At 36.4% G+C, this 14491-nt stretch overlaps 1 protein-coding gene across 1 annotated transcript in view; it reads left to right on the forward strand.

Moving 5' to 3' along the window:
• LOC150093138 (cyclin-dependent kinase 14-like) overlaps window positions 1–14491 on the forward strand; it is a 188736-nt gene that overhangs the window by 47027 nt on the left and 127218 nt on the right. The window lies entirely within an intron of this gene.

Here is a 14491-nt window from a genome sequence, read left to right on the forward strand (position 1 = left end):
ACAAATTAAAGCTTTGATAGTGGAATGTCATATGACTAAACAAACCAGTCGCTATGAATATAATAATCATGTATTTTACGTCTTATGATTTATTTAATGTTCTGGAAACGTTATCTGCTTCACGATATTTTCCCTTTCTTTTTCAATTTAATATTCACAAACATCCATGATCACAATCACAAACATCCATGCCCACGCCGTAGGCATGGATGTTTGTGATTGTCTGTGGAAATACTAGGGGTGGTAGTCGGCGGTAGATGGCGTTGGTGTAGTTGCAATCAGTTGGTGAATGAGTGGTGAAATCAGATTTGTAGAGCAGGTGCTCTCCCTCGATGAGTCTTTGCACTCCCTGGAGGTGTCGTGTAATAATAATAATAATAATAATATAATATTTTATGACTGAAATTAAAAACGACTACGCCCAGAAAAGAACTCGGACCTATAAAAGTATGTTTTCTTATGGTGATGTCAATACAGTAACATCTACTATGAATAATTTTATGTCCACCTATTGGTCGGTTTGCCAACTGATTAATATATAAATATTATTATCATTGAATAATAAAAATTAGAAAATGTAATCAATAAAATTAGAGCCTCCGTAGCTCAGTTGGTTTCAAGAAAGCCCTTTGGATCCCGGGAAAGTGCTGGGTTGGAATCCCGTTTGCCACGCGAACTTTTATCAGGATTTTCAGTTGAAGGTGAGATGACCCCATTCGTATGGAAGGGGAAGAGGTTTTTCTCCCGAAAACTGAGGGTTATCATTCCGTAAACTGACCAGAAGAACACACACATACAAGAATATCTGTTTAGGGATAAGAATGACGACCTTTATCCTAAATTTATGATTAGGAAAGCTAATCCCAGCAAGTCACGTATCACTAAGTACCGCGGATTATTAATAGCTAAAATCCCCTGCGGCATTGAATATGCTCCATTAAGAACATCTTAATTAAATTGCATTTGTTTGAAGCTCTTTTTAAGCTGTTACATTTACACCAAGAAATGCAATGTCACTTCAGCCACGAAAAAGTAACCATTTAAAGTTTTTTTTTTTTTTTTTTTTTAGCAAAATTAAACCTGAATTTCAATGACAAAAATAGCTTCATTGGCCATGCACTTGGATTCCTATCTATTTTTGTAATTCTGTAGTTTTTGTAATTTTGTAGTTCATTATCCAAATGGTCGAACAAAAGGCTTAATTTTCCTCCTTAGTGTGGTTTAAATTGTCCTACTTCCCTGTTAAACGGTAGAGCAAACTATTATTAGGGTTGCCATATTATACTGAAAGCAAAATACGGACAAAAATGTCGACAAAAAAATTTAAAGAAAAATTAAATGTTTACCTTCAAATAAAGATTTATTCACTTTAATTGTAGCATTCGTATTTTTCAGAGAAATGATCTTTCTTTAAAAACATGGTGTCCGTTTTTATCAGTTCATAGAACTCCGAGCAATTCGCATCCGAATTCACTTTGATTTGAAGGAGACGATTAGACGATTGAAACTAACTGATTTCAGTTGAAAAGTCAGTTTCAATCAGCAGACCAAACATTGTTCATCGAATAAGAAACTCTTTCAACTGGCGCTGTTGATCTTAGCAAGCAAGAGATGAACTCCATCAGCTTTTCAAAGTTTTGACATTCACTCCTCTTTGTTTTAATCATTTTGAATACCTCAATTCATAAATTAACAACACTCGAGGTGGCCTTCTGATTTCTTTTTTTTCCCATCTGATTGCTAGTTTTTCTCAATTTTACTTTTTAAGTCTTACAGTACTATTTTTATAATTGAAATCAAAAAGTTTGTCAATGTCAACAACAGCTTTCTAGGAAGGAACTATGGAATTAACAAATTCTGCGGATGCTTCACCATCTTGCCACTGAACCTCAAAATCCCACTTTAATTGTATCCAAGAAAACTGCTCTGTAGCTTCGAGACTGCTTTCCCACATTTCTAAATAAGAGATACGTTTCTCATAAAAATTCAAAATATGCTTTTCAAAATCTTTATTTATCTCTTTCGTTGGCATATAGAGACAGATTTTGCTTCCACAGCTAGGGATGAATTTGTTTTCTTCTAGCTATGAATTTTACTTTCAATTCCTTGTATTTCAAACTTGCTTCTGTAGCTGAAATTTCATATTTTTCAAATAAGTCTCTGGTTAGTTTGGGGCAAGAATTTTCACACTATGAAAGGAAGTAAGATTTCAATCCTGCCTAAATCAAAAGAATATTTTGTAGAGCATATATAGCAGAGTTTAAAATTTTATAGTACTATATGACAATACTTTTTTTTTACTCAATGTCTGCAAACTCGCAAAATTCTTTTAGTTTTTCTACTCTTACTGCAAAAATGCCTGTATATATTTTAATTACAATCATTTCTATATCAAAAGGCAGTTGATCAACACCACTCTGTACAACACAACCCCACCCTCCATAAAATTAAAAATACCATCTACTGAAATCCTGTATGACCCTTTCAAAAGTTTTTAAGTCTCAATCATATCATCCATCTTTCTCCTTTTTGCTAGTGTCTCAGTCCAAATTCTCAATCTGTCTTCATAATCAGTATTCCACATTCCTGATTTCATTTTAACACTCTCTTTGGTACTCTCTCTCCATTACATCAGAATCACAACGGAAACCAGGAGACCACACCTGCGCACAGTAGTCCAAGTGAGGTTTAATCTTTACCTTGTAAAGAGGCAAAATGACATCCTTATCTTTACATGTGAACGTTCGTTTCAGCATTGCAATTATCTTTTGAGTTATATTTGCAATCTTTGCTACATAGCCCCTGAATTTCAACTTCTTATCTACCAAAACTCCAAGATCCCTGTCCACATCAGTTTCTTCAAGCATAATCCAACCAGTATAATACGACATTGGATATCTAATCACGCCGAAGTGCATGACTTTACATTTATTAACATTGAAATGACAGCTATTTTCACATTCCCACAATTCTAGTATATTCAAATCATTCTGCATATGCAGCATTCCTGATTACCCTACCTATCTTTACATCATCAGCAAATAACTGTATGTCACTGGTCAAATCCTTCCTAATATCATTAATGTACACATTGAATAACAATGGATCAAGCACTGATTCTTGTGGTACACCACTGGTTATTTTTTATTTTATTTTTTTTATTAATCTTTGTACTGGTTATGGGCAGTACTACTCTTACATCACGTCCAGACTTGATATAGGCCTAAGCCTCTACAAGTGTTTCACCCTTTGCCTGTTCTAGTTATCATTGTAGTCATTCTCTGGTGGCAACGCCATGCCACCAGTGTGCCCTGTAGGGCCCTCAAGGAAAGAACTTTTATATCCTTCTGCGTAAGCCCAAGCTGTTTTAAGTCCTAATAACTATCTGCGCTCCATACGCCATGTAAAGAGATGGTGGCGCTGGTAAACCTCGGAGTTGCCCCATGCTCCTCCCGTATCTTACTAACTGGATCTTGGTTATTTTTATAATAATTTACTTTATTATTATGGGTATAGGCTAGTGGGTGCCCTGTTCCCACCACCCGGGCATCAACTGTCCCTTCGACTGTCCGACGTGCTTTGACGCGCGCTGTTCTTATTACAGCGTTGGCTTCGGCTGCATGTTTCGAGGTGCGATGCCCGCCAAGGCCAACTGCGGTAGAAAATGCACGATCGCAGACCTGACATATGAAGTGTCTGAGATTGGGAACTCCTTGACCGCCAGAACAAGCATGATGAGAACTTGAATAAATGGGTTGATGACAGTCTTTGAAGAGCTCCTTAAAGGTTGCAGACTCAGATCCCCCTTATACCACTTTTTGATATCTGTCAGTCAGCCATCCTCTTATCCATGCTATGATTGTATAACCCAAATTCATTTTCTGCAATTTATGCAGCAGTCTACCATGCTGTATTCTGCCAAAAGCTTTAGCAAAATCCAAAAGTATCATGGTGTATCCATTCCCCCTTGTCTAGTTCAATGGCAACATTATTAAGAATGTCAGGCAAGTTGCTAAAGCATGACCTTCCCTTAGTAAACTATATTGCTCATTGCAAAGTAGAGATTCACTGTCAACCCATTTCTGAATTTGAGCACACCAACTTTTTCAAAATCTTCGCCACCACTCCTGAGATACTGATTGGTCGATACATGGATACGGTCTTTGCACTGCCCTTGTGCAATGGGATTACTATACATTCCTTCCATTCCTGCGGAATCTTCCCTGTTTTGAGACTCAAATTATATAGCCTGGTCAAAGGAAGAGCCAGTTCAGCTGAACACTCTTTTAGCACCCGTGCTGATATCCCATCAGTCCTAGTATTCAGATGAGTTTCCTCATACGGTGAAGAGGCAGCAGTGAGTTCAATGTTGCATACACCAGGTTGATAGCTTTTAGTAAAATTGCTGCTCATTAGTTGAACAATCACTTCTGCATCAGTTCCTCGCATGCCATCTGCATTCAGTAGAATTATTCTTTCAAATTCATTCTTTCTTTTACTTGCAACATAACGATATAATTCTTTTGGATTGTCTTTAATTTGCAGAGCCAGTTTCTTTTCATACTCGGAGTTTAGATTTCTGCACAACACTTCTGGCTTTTCTGGTCTGCTGCTTATAATTATCGTCAGTGACATCATCATCATTATTCAGACGGTATTCCTTCCACATCATCCTTTTCTTAAGAATCTCTTTCTTAATAAGATTACACATTCATTTGACTCCTATCCTATTTATTCTTCGAACTCTCGGGACACATTCTGATATCGCATCATTCAAGTGCTGTTTAAATGCTTCCCATGCACTGTCGATATCCTTTCCATCCAGCAACTGATCCCATTCCACTGAACTCAGCATACTCCTCAGTTGGTCATAATTTCCTGCTTTGTAGTTCAGCATGTAACCTTTTCTGAATGGAACATTCATAAACTTAGTCACTTCCCAAGTGAGTACCGCATGATCACTATCACCAACCGGAGGCAGAATAGTTACGTCTTTAACTAAAACGCCCTCTGACACTATAATCAAATCTAACACTTTTTGACCTCCGGTTCCTTTTGTCACATGCTGGGTGAGGAAGTTGTCCCGCAACAGCTCAATAAATGCCTTTTCATTCTTATCGTGAGATTCTACCGGATAATTAAAGTCTCCCATTATGGTTACTCTTTTCTTGCTCATCTTTTTTATTTGGTGATGCATTTCTTCATCACTAGCAACCGATCCACCAGGTATGTAACAACACCCCCACTATGTAATTGATCTTATTAGATTCCACCTCACGCCAGATGGCTTCAAACTCACTGCCACATGAAACACTGTTAGTATTATTACAATCATAGGTCTCAACTATAACTGGATTCAAGGCATTTGATATCATTAGCAGCACACCTCCTTCCTCTCCTCTCCATCCTAAAAATACTGTACCCTTTGCACTCTTCAGTTAGATCGTCTGCTTCTGATAGCCAGGTCTCACTAATGCCTGCAACATGAGGTCCCAACCAGGAGCAGCTCGTGCATAGGCACTGCGGAACTGCAACACCCCCAATTTTTCTCGATATATAAACATATTTATTAATTTATTTATATTTGCTTGTCATATTTAATTTTATCATCAACAATCCTATACAATTCTCTTATTTTATATAAAAAAATAATAAAAATCCATCTTGTAGCACTTAGGAGGGCGAAGGACGCTAGCAGCACTGTGTTTACCACAGTGCCATATTGCTACGCGCGCAAGCATATGCAAGTTATAGTGAGATGTGAGCTATTAGCGTAATGCGGCACTGTCCGTCGCGCAGTTCCACTGTTGTTTATATGCAGTTTGTGCCAGTAGTAGAGTGTTCGTAGTGCTTATCGTGTTTACTCCGTCTCTTTAAATATTTGGACATTACAACTAAAGACATAACATTTGTTATAGTTTTGATTTTAGAACATTATTGGGGTTATTGACAATTATGACCTCAGAAATACGTTCTGTGACAGTAGTGACTGTAAGTGAACTACAAAAACTTAAATTTGCACGGTTGACTCTCTCTGAGAAAGTTTCTATTAAAATAAGAGGCCGTCCTTTACCCGACATTCAAATCTCAGCCAGGAATAAGCAATGATAACAAGTACATTAGAAGTTTTAATACAGAGTGGTATAAAAAGAAAAATTGGCTATGTGGTTGTGAAGCGAAAAATGCACTATTTTGTTTTCCGTGTTTGTTGTTTGGAGGTGATACGAAATGGACAAAGGATGGTTTTGTAAATATAAATAAAATTAAAGAAAAAACTGAATTTTTTAAAAAAATTTTACCATAATTTTGATATTTTATCCAAACACATTTACACTGAACTTACAACGTGTATGTATATTTCGAAAGTTGTAGCACCCCCACGATTTCAAGCCACGAGCCGCCACTGGTCCCAACGTATTAACCAAAGCAACAAACTCTATTCCATTGTTTCTGATAATCTTAGCATTCGTATATACCCATAATAAATTACCTTCATGCTCTTTTGCATACACTTGTCTGTGGTCTGCATGACACAGACAACTTGCAGATCTCTGTTCTTATCTAGTTCCTTACTTATGCGGACATCGTTACACATGCTTGATAGGGACGAACCAGACAAACCTAGGATCGTTCTCTTCATAATCATTTCCATAATAATAATAATAATAAGCATTGCCATCATTAACACAGTTACCTAACATTGTCGCTCTTACACGCTGATTTCTTACGATTCTTCCCATCAGAATTCAGTTTCCTGCATCTCTGTGTAAGGTCTTAGATCAATTAATAAATTTTCAAGACTCCTGATGCCGAACGCATTGAAGTGTAGACCGTCCCTCTTATACAAATCCAATCTTCCCTCAAACTCACTCCACACATGCAAAAACTCGCATCCATTCCTTCTACGGAGCCTACGCATCGAATCATAGCCCTTCTTCGTAATTCATTTTCATCATAAGTAGGTTATATACTAACGATTTTTAATTTCTCACTCTTCATTCTCGCTTCTCCAACAACCCTTTTATGTCCTCTCTCATACTGAACTTATTGCTATTTAAGTCTTAGTGCCTACTACAACTAGGATTTCGTTTATTTTTCTTTTCTATTTTTGAATTACTTGAGTTATATTTTTAATTTTTGCACCGGGAAAACTTGACGTTATAACTCCACTAACTTACCCGATTCCTTGCTTTGTTGTTTTCCATTTTGCTACTGAACTTTTGTTGTTCTTCCTATGTTCCTCTAAAAGCAGCTCGAATTTCTGTAATTCCCTTGTCGTCTGTCTAATAATCTTTAGTGGAGAAAACCTTGTTCACTACTTCGCTGTTCTTTTTAGCGATCTCTTTTTTCTGCGTTTTTTGACGCCATTTTACATCTGTAATTAGTATTAAAATATTACAATGAAAATACGTTATAAAGACACTAAATACTCTAAAAACACGAAAATCTATTCTGATATACTACAAAACAGTAATTTTCTAATGAAAAAAAAAGAATAAAACAGATAAAAATCACAGATTTTACACGAGCGCTAAATTACACCGACCACTCACAATATAACCTCATATGACCTCATTGCGCATATTCTTCTGGCCAGTTTGCCTATTTTGCGAGATGAAGAACCCGAGTTTGTTTGAAAATCCGAAAAAAAAAAAAAAGGGAAAAAACCTCCCTACCTATGAAATCGGCAAACTCACCTTCAGATGGAGAAAACTTCTACGAAGGTTCTTGGCATCCTAAGCGAGATTCGAACCCAAGTCTTTCCAGCCAAAGGACATCGTCAGTACTACAGAAGGTAATCTCCTTCATTATTTTTCATTCATCAACTTATTTTAAATTAAGTTTGTTGAGATTTTAAAACATAAACAAACAGTAGCTTAGTATACCCACATCTATTCATGCGGGAATACAAAGCAAACCTACGGAAATTGCATGGCAAGTCCTTATTACCCCACAGTCTGTTAAAATGCTTGCGTTCTGCGACCGGTTTGCATAAATTATGCGGGCGAAAAATCCCGCTGGTGTCGTTCGGCTTACTTCTCACAGGTAAGTAAGCCAAAAGATGCCGTCTGCATTTCTTCATTTGAAAAGCTCTTCTTAAGGTTCCTGGGATTGATTCGAAAACTCGGCTCTTTCCAATCGAAAGACAAATATCATGCTTTTCTCGCTTCTACACCAAGAAGGCCTTCCTAATTAAGGCTGAGTACTCGTGGAACGGTATTGTGACAATGGTTTTATTGCATTGCAGCGGAGGTAATAATCCCACACCCTCCGAAGCCAGAATAAGCTTTTGTGAAGAGAATGGGGTTAACGTTTACTATTTATGGTTTGGTGCTGATCGTAGAAAGAACATTTCGTCTGTAAGGTAGTCGACCTAGTTTAGCGATCTCTCTCTCTGTCTCTGTTTTGTGTAGTGTGGGTGTAGTCTGTTAGTATCATTTCCACAGTTTGTGTTTTAGTGTTCGGTAGCTATTTAGGTTGAGTAGCAGGTTGCTGAGCATGTAAACACGAGATGGCTTTTCTCACGGTTGCACTGTATAAGCTGGTGCCTTGTCTTCTAGAGAACTGTGGTAGATCGCGTTATGTGTACGTTTATATGCATTTACGATAAGCATTATTGAAGTACATTTGGTCAGTCTTCATGTGTTTGTCATGCTTAGAATTAGATTTGGAAACGATGGTGAATCGTGGTTTTTCTAATTTTGATAGGAGTGTTAGCATAGACTATTATCTCTTATTGTACTATTGTTTCACAAAAGCCACTAGCGGTAATTTCTTAGCGCTGATTGTGTCATGTCCTTTTAGCTGGCAGGCTAAATAATAATAATGATAATAATTTTAGACGGTAGGTGATTTTACTCGGCCTCTAGAAACCACTTTGCTTATTGCATACCAGTAATAGGAACATATTTCGTCTCGCTGATAGGGTTCTCTGATTTTCAACGCTGACTAGCCACGTTAATGTATGAGTGGCTTTTAATATGTTTGGAAATGTCTTTTTCAGTTTGCAAAAGACGTTTTTTTTAAACTCCACGCATGAGAGATAGAAGGAGAATGAATATCAGATTAGTGCCACGTGTATGTAGCGTGTATGGAAGTTTGGGAACACTTCGTGAAGAAGGCTGTTCCAGAGAAGAGAGATAGAAATACAAGAAGACCGGGGTGAAGCAAATTTGGTACGATTTTCGTTGTGTGTAAAGAGATGTCGGCCAACTGCTGCTCGTGTTTTAATGAGCTCAACGTAAAACAGGAAAATAATGGTTGCCATTTTGGTGAAGAATTATTCATGGAAGTACCTGGAAAAGAAACAGGACGTCTGTGAGATATCAGCCGAATTATTTTCCTCTTAACAGCATCAGGAATTTTAGATGCACACCCCAAATACGAGAACAATGTTCTAAGGATGGACGGATGAGATTTGTACAGAGTTATTAGCCAAGTTGCAAAAAGTGACGTCTTGAGTGTTAAAGCATACCTAGTTTTTTTTTAATTTATTTTTATTTTTAACACCGATGGTACTATTGAAGGTAACGGAAGGGGAGAGGAGATCATTTTTGAGAAAGAAGGCCGCTTCTTGGTAGCATTGTAGGAGACCAAGTTATCCTCATCCATTGGAGAATGGTGTGGAAATCGGTGTTTAAGGCGCTGAATAGGAAAACTGTGGACTATTGATCAAAGAGTGGCCATTTATGTATAGGAAAAAGAGAGTAGGCGATAGGACAGATTCCTGAAACGCTCCTACATTGGTGGAGAAGTTCGAAGAGAGGGAGCTTTCTACTACGAAGTAAACGACCGGAGAGAAAATTGACTACTCGATTACAGAGGGTGGAAGGGAGATCGAAGGATGAAAATTTATTAGCAGACCTCGATACCGGATATGATCGAATGTTCTGGGAATGTCAAGAGTAGTAGAAACACGTTTCTCCAAACTTTTCTTTGGCACATCCAGTGATGGGTAGCGTAGGCTAAGCGATCAGCTGTGAATCTAGAGTAGCGGAATTCATGGAAAGGTTGCCTCTTAACGTCATCTTTCTTCATTATTTTAGAGCAGATTGAGACGAGGTAAATCGGTCGGTAGTTTGGTTACATCCCCCCTTTTTTTTTTGGAATGGGTTCGATATTTGCTTGCATTCATGTATTGGGATAAATGACGGTAGAGATGATGTTACAGGAAAACTATTCTGAACACAAATTTTGAGTACGTCAAAACCAGAAGGATTTTTGGCATCTAGGTTATTTCAGATTTCGTTTCTGGTATGGTAGGAGTTGGAGGCGAAAAATTATGTCAGGACATCAGCTTTATCTTTAGGTGCTATACTAGTGTCATCTGGATGTGTGTGAGAGAGAGGAAGAAGCGCAGGTGGGCAGAAGTCGTGTCCGATTGCTTTTTAAAAGGATCAGAAGATACGACTTCCATTTGGACAGGAGGCGAATTTTCGCTATCTTTTGGCCTTTCAAAGTCAGTTTTGGATTTGCAATTGTTATGTGCTTCAGTGTAGACAGAGTATGAAGCCGATGTTCTTATCACTAGCCACCTGCAGCATGCCGAATTTTTTCCGAACTACCTTAGTTCATCTTTTAAATCATGGCTTCGAAAGTAAGTAGGAATTTTGGGTAGAGTGGAGAATGAAGACCTTCATACCGGTGATCAGAATAATAATTTCGGAGCGGGTGTTTGGATCAGAAGGATGGAAGCTGTATTTTGACCGCGGAAAAACAGGTACAAAGTTATTTAGAAAGTATTGATTCTGTTTAGCGAAAAATACTGTATTTTTACGCAAAACCTTTTAAACATATTTACGATAACCTGGCACAATTAAACACAATTATACTACATGTATTTATCTCTTTTAGAAAAAAGTAATTTATTTACTTTTATACTTCGAAATTAATTTGTTTGAAAGTTGAGTCTTACAGTATTGAAGATGGATCTTTACGTAGATCACACTGTTCTGTCAAAAAAAAAATCGTTAATTTTCACAATTTTGTGCTTCATACGCATAATAGTATGAAACAATTTCAATTTATGTATACCGATGAGGGAATAATTTATTTGCATTTCTTCTGCGTGTACTTTTCTTCATCTGAAAATAGTCTCCTCGTTATTGCTGCTAATATATCATATAATTATATATATATATATATATATATATATATATATATATATATATCCCCGAAAACTAATAATCACTTAGTGAAAGTCTGCATTTCAGGCTTAATTTACCTTCTCTAAATAGTATCGCTAAGCGCAGTGTCTCTCTCTCTCTCTCTGATTTTTTTTCTTCCTCCCATCACACTTTCACTTCCCTTGAAAGCTTTTAACGGGCTCCGTTATAGCTCCGTAGTGCCCAATAAGTCCTTTCAGCGAACACAGACATTAATCATAATAATTTATCTGGACGCTCTCTCCCTCCGCATTGCTACGGTTCATAGTTACACCATTGGCTAAGCGTCAATTATGAGATATCTAGTGGAAGTTTGTATTGAAAATCACTTTGTAGAGATTGTTTGTTTTTGATCATTTATATAAACAGTTAATTATATGTATAGATTTAGCAATGTTAATTTGTAAAGATTGTAAAGATCACAGTATCACCCATGTAGATATAAATTGTTAATTATTACGTAATGCCTTCAAGGATGACGTCATTGTGGGACGGCACTTTTACACCACGAAATCCATATCTACACTAATTGATTCTCTGTCTACACTATCTACTGCCTACTAAAACTATTTTGTGTCTTATTTGCGTGTGTTCTATGGTCGATTTTCCTGTATGCGGGATGAAAATCCTGAGTATCTGGATGTAAAAAAAATTTACCGTCCCCGAATGAGATGAGAAAACTCAACTTTAGTTTGAAAAAGGTCATGTAAGTGTTTCCCTCGTCATCATGAGAATCGAAATAAGATCTTTTCAGATCGAATGACGCAATGTTCTGCCCGCTTTGTTCCAGCTACGCTACGGAAGCGCTACACACTCACACACATTATCCTGTAGATCCCACCGACTATTCATAAGACCCTCAAATGCATATTCCCCAAACTTTTATTTCGACGCAAGCTGCCCTCTTTATTCATAGATAAAAAAAAATGAGTCGGTTGTATAGCACTGATGGCGGTCTACTTCCATGAAGAAGAAGACAAACTTCGTTTATGGAAGTTTATGGATTCCACCCTAGTATACCAAGTTTTGTTAAACAGCAGATATTCAACATATGATTAGGTGTATATCTTTGATAAACTGGTCACTCAGCTTACAGGAGAGGCTTTTTTTGTAATCGAAATTGGGTAATGCAGGGCACGAAGGTTTGTTTGGCATATTTACAGGTTATGTGCAAGTTTCCTATTAATATAGAGGAGAGCTGGATGAAATCTGCAAAGAACTAGTTAAAAATCAAGCTTGTGTTGCGAAAGCGATGGATGTTTATTTGCTGTAGGCAAACGAAGTTTGTGAAATGTCATTGCTTTGAGGAAATACTTGGCATCGTTTCCAACTTGTTCATTGGAATTGGAAAAAGTCCTTAGATGTATGTTTCATCATTCGAGACCCGAAAAAGGTTCGGACCCGTATGCCGAAGGCCCGAAGTGCATTTATATTATAGAACTAATGCTAATAATGCAGAACGTAACACGTAGAAGATCCCTTGGATACTTACAATTCTCGGTTCCAAAAAAACATTAAATTCGAAATCAGATCATATAATCTTATTTCCTGAACTTATAGGCTTCCTTGAATTATGCAACAAACATCTTCCAAAGCAAGCACAACAATTTATGAAAAAAAAATTTTTTTTTGATTGTACTATTTCGTTGATGCACAAGGAGACTATTATTAATCCAGTATGTGCCAAGTATTTTATTATTATTTTTTACCTATTGAAGAAGAGACTGCAGACATATTCCTTGCAATGAAATAATAGAAAAAAAAAGGAAGAAAAGAAAGACGAAACCTAATTAAAGCTTTTCTCTCTAACAGAATATTAAAAACTATGTATATAAAATTTCGATGAAAGTCAATTTAAAAATACAGTGTTATCTCGCTAATCCGAACCTCTTTAGTCCGAACCCTCCAGTAATCCGAATTGCGGTTTGAAAGAAAAAAAAAATATTTATTACGTATTATTATTTTGTGTACTATTATTTTTATTTAATAATTATTATTTTAACTATTATTATTTATTTTATTATTATTACGGTTCAGTATTTTTTTCATACTGTCGATTGCACGGTTACACTGCAGGCCTATTTTGATTTATTGTGTGTTCACGTTTGCATTTTTATACTGTACAGTACGTACTGTCTTGTCGGCATGAATCACCGCTGTCGAGCGTCATGGAATAAACTGTGGCCTTCTAGAATTTACGAAGATAACTGCAGTGATACACAAAAAGCGGATATTCAAAACAGGCATACTTTGGTTAAAAATATAAATCCGAATGTTGAAATTTCACAAGCAGATGTTACGGAATGGATTACAGGTAGAACCGAAAGTGAATTCGAAATCAAATCAGATGCTGAAATTATAAATATGACGCTACAGAATGAATTAGCAGACGATGATGACGATAAAGAATTCGAAGAAAAAAAAAGTAAAACACGAAGAAGCAGTTGGCAGTTTTAATATATGTGTATAGAATGGGCTAATCAGAATGATAGGCCATTCCACAAAGTTTTATTGCTAATGCAGCTCCGAGAAGAAGCATTCGAAAAAAAGTTTAGTTTCCAAGAAGCAAAAGAAAATCGGTTACTTTTTTTACAAAGAAATAAAAAAAAAAAACTTTTTTGTGTGTGTGTTATTTTGTGAAACTTTTTTTTCTGTGTTGTGTATAAGGAAGTTCTATTTTTTATGCAAATTAATTTATGAACTGAACTATGTAATTTTATTAAATCAGAATCCTCAACAACACAGGTACATACAAACTAAATTTTTTACAAAAATAAACTTGCGTTCTATATTATTTTTTTAAGTTTTATATTACAGTACAGTAGCATTTTTTCTAATCAGTTAATTCATTTATTTACAGAATTAAATTGATGTACCATTAGAAATCTGATTATTTTTGTCTTTAGCGCTAGTTATTGTTGCCTCTTGGGGGGGGAAGGGGATTCGCTAATCCGATTTTCGCTAATCTGAACGAGCGCGGTTTTTATTAGTTCGGATTAGCGAGATACCACTGCATATATATTTCTAATGATTGGAATAAAAGCTGGGAATCGTACGTACGGCGATTTTTATTTAATATTTTTTTTTTTTTAAATAAAAGAAGGTGAAATATAAGGCCTGATTAATGGAAGCAAGTTCTCGAGGTTTCTGGCTGTTGAAATACAACTGATTCGGATATTATTATTTAAAACCACTCCATTTCAATGTACTGAAACAGTTGGGAATATAAAGCTTGTGAATAATAAAAATCTATTTCCATTCTGCAATCAAGCAACAGTTCATTTTTATTCTGGATTAAGAAATCATCATATTTGCAAGCGGTCCCA

Source organism: Typopeltis vanoorti, chromosome 24, assembly GCF_054136105.1.
Source record: "Typopeltis vanoorti isolate ZY-2024b chromosome 24, IOZ_Tvanoo_1.0, whole genome shotgun sequence".
Lineage (NCBI taxonomy): Eukaryota > Metazoa > Arthropoda > Arachnida > Uropygi > Thelyphonidae > Typopeltis > Typopeltis vanoorti.